This window comes from Pipistrellus hanaki (genome assembly GCF_964339955.1).
Source record: "Pipistrellus hanaki genome assembly, chromosome: 1".
In the NCBI taxonomy this organism is placed as follows: Eukaryota; Metazoa; Chordata; class Mammalia; order Chiroptera; family Vespertilionidae; genus Pipistrellus; species Pipistrellus hanaki.
In genome coordinates, this window is record NC_140503.1 from 10,999,809 (window position 1) to 11,002,369 (window position 2,561).

Consider the following 2,561-nt stretch of genomic DNA (forward strand, 5'->3'; position numbering starts at 1 on the left):
TTGTCCAGAAGAATGTCTGAAAGGTCTCCTGGTCTAATTAGCATATTACCCTTTTATTAGTATAGATGAATGCAGTTTCCATTTTGCAAGATTAAAAGAGCTCTGGAGACTGGTTCCACAACCACATAAACATACATGGACACTACTGAGTTGTGGACTTAGAAATGGTGAAGATGGTAACTTTTATGTGTATTTTACCTCAATAAAAGCAAACACACACTCTTAGCACTGTGTGGCCTTACACTTGTCATTTAAGCTCTCTGCACTTCCGTTTCTTCAACTTTAAAATGAAGGTGATGATAATCACACCCACCCCACAGGTTTGTTGTAAGGATTAAATGAATCTTTATTCACAGAGTGAGTAGAGTGGCCTTGGCACATAGAAAGCGCTGTATAAATATTTGTTAAATGAGGCCCAGGAAGGATTTCAACCCCATATCTATTCCCTGGCTTCTCCGTTTAGTCTTCTCTTCCCCGTTCCTTCTGTCATCTTCATTCCTTCCCTGAGTGACAAGAGTATTTACTGCCCACGCATGCCCTGACCACAAACAGAAATCTTTTAGACCGGATTCCTGGCTGCTAATAAAACTGACTTTCCGACTTCATTTTCTAGTTAGTTGCCTAATTTAGAGACCTTGTCAACTTGCATTACCTGGAAATAATGCAATGCCATTTCAAAGCCGCTGGAACCCTGCCCCGCAGCCCAGAGCGCCAAATGGCCAAAGTGCGTTGCAACAATTGTCAATTATTCCCCTGCATGAACCTTCTCCCTGGCCAATTCGCTCATGATCCTGGGCACGGACACCTTTGGAGGTAACTGCCCAGAAACAGATGGCCCCAAATGTGCCGTTTCCTGCCCATAGAGGAAAGTTGAGTGAAATGAAATGTTTCATCACCATGACTAGGGTTCTTCTGTTGTTGCTGCAGCCCTTGTTCATTTATTCTCTTTCTCCTTCTTCTGTTCTTAGTTTTAATCTAATAAATCCCTGTTCTAGTTTTAGATAAAATAATTCAAATGCATCAACGCAACCTGCACTCACATTTTTTTTTCAGCTTGGTGGTTTCCTCTTTATTGATGTGCCTCTTACCTTCCCCCAACCCCCACAATTTCATCCCCTTCCATCTACCCCACAAGAAAATAGTGAAAGGGAACCAGTATTGGGGTTCTGAGCTCCATGGGCAGTTAGAAAAGGAACAGAAACCAAAACAATCACTGGATGTGACAGAGATTGACAATCAAGAAGTCTAAAGCAGAGTGGGAAAGGTGGTAGAAAGGAGAAGGCAGGAGAAAGGAGAGGTACCAGAGGCCATCACCCCCATTAACCCCCCTGCTGGAGGTTCTGGAGAAGAGCCTCAAACATTAGGAAGTACAGGTCCTGAAGGAAGAAGTCAGGGAAGGGGGGGGGCCATCTCTCTCTATGTAGAATGGGACCCCCCCACCACAGGCGCAGCAGCTTTACAGGCCATAGACACTTTTGTCACATTAGGCAATGTATAGAAAGAAGTCTTCCTCATGTGTTCCTGGTATAGCTGACCCATCGTGGCACTGGTGGGTGGAATGACATTGTTGACAAAGAAAAACAAGGCATCCTCAGCTCGGAGGAGAATTCGCTCCCGGATCTAGAAATAGAACTGCCCAACTGTGAGATCAGAAGGCACCAGGTATTTATTTTTGTCCAAGTCCCCTATCCGAGCTTTGGGAGCCTTTTCTACTATCCCCGGGACCCGGTCCGGATATTTCTTTCTGCTCTTCTCGCCCTCAGAACGACGCCTCTCGAACGGATGCTCTTCTTTATACACAAACTTCATCTTCCCGGAACCGGGCTGGACTGGACTGGGCTGAGGGAACCCAGAGAGGGGGCTGCACTCATTTTTTAATATGTATTCTATTGGTTTTTTACAGAGAGGGATAGAGAGTTAGAAACATTGGTCATACACTCCCCACTTGGAGGTACATGGTACATGCCTTTGGTACAACCCAAGGTACATGCCCTTGACCGGAATCGAACCTGGGACCCTTCAGTCCGCAGCCCGACGCTTTATCCACTGAGCCAAATCAGTTAAGGTTGCACTCACATTTTTGAAAAGAACATCACAAGCCCACTAAGAGCCCCATCATGACTCCTCATGGTCACTCCTCCTCATCTCCTAAGCATGACCTTACATCTAAGTTTCACTGTTTTGATACTTTACTCACGCATGGAAGCTTACAGAATGTATGGATCTGTGTCTGTTTTCACTGGACATCAGGTTTGCAAGATTCACCCACTTGGTTGCTGCATGAAAGAGTAGCTGGTTCACAGTCACTGCTGCAAGGTACAACACTGGGTGATTACACCACCGTTTACTCGTGCATCCCATCAGTTAGACGTTTATAGAGTTTCCAGTTAGGAGCTATTTTAATAATGCTGCAAGGAGCCTTCTAGTCCTTCGGTAAATGTGTACAATCTGTTTTGTTTGGTACCTCTGTTTCATCTCCTCCCTTTTCTAACCAGCCTCTCTCGCCTTGTCACAGTGAGGCAGGGTAACCCAGGGTAGAAGGTAGGGAAGGGAAGGGAAGG

General features: G+C 45.5%; 1 pseudogene across 1 annotated transcript; it reads right to left on the reverse strand.

The window, feature by feature from the left end:
• Window positions 1–1,041: 1,041 nt before the first annotated feature.
• LOC311633080 (gamma-aminobutyric acid receptor-associated protein-like) lies at window positions 1,042–1,811 on the reverse strand (annotated as a pseudogene). The gene has a single exon. The product of its transcript is annotated as a gamma-aminobutyric acid receptor-associated protein-like (transcript).
• Between the last annotated feature and the right edge of the window lie 750 nt (window positions 1,812–2,561).